Genomic DNA, 496 nt, shown 5'->3' with positions numbered 1-496 from the left:
AACGTATTTTTTTAATTGCACATTGCGAATACTTTTAAAACTGAATATTAACATCTCTCCTGTCATATTAATAGTATTGCACCATTGATATGGTTTTGAATTTACATTCAATAATATAATAGTTGGCCTTTATGATTAGCAAATTAGAGAATATAACCGCACAATATGAATATGTATTCCACACAATTGTACTCTTGACTGTCAAATGGGGTGAGTACAACGGGAAGCCTTGCAAAGGCAGAAGATCGGTCGTTGATCAAATTAAACTCTAGTTCACCATTTCAGGAATAGTTAGTCAATACAAATGAAATGGTAATTTAAGACTGTCAAATATGTGTTAAACAAGTTAACATTTTTATTATACCTTTTTAATTCCGAGGAGAAAATTAATCAACAGAAGTAGTGGAAGAGGTATGCACTTTATTTATTCATTTAGGCAAAAGTACTAACCTCGCTTAAAGTACTCGTATACATGTCCAAGTCCTGCATTTTCAAA

This window comes from Gymnodraco acuticeps, unplaced genomic scaffold, assembly GCF_902827175.1.
Source record: "Gymnodraco acuticeps unplaced genomic scaffold, fGymAcu1.1, whole genome shotgun sequence".
Taxonomy (NCBI): domain Eukaryota; kingdom Metazoa; phylum Chordata; class Actinopteri; order Perciformes; family Bathydraconidae; genus Gymnodraco; species Gymnodraco acuticeps.
This window is presented reverse-complemented; position numbering follows the sequence as displayed.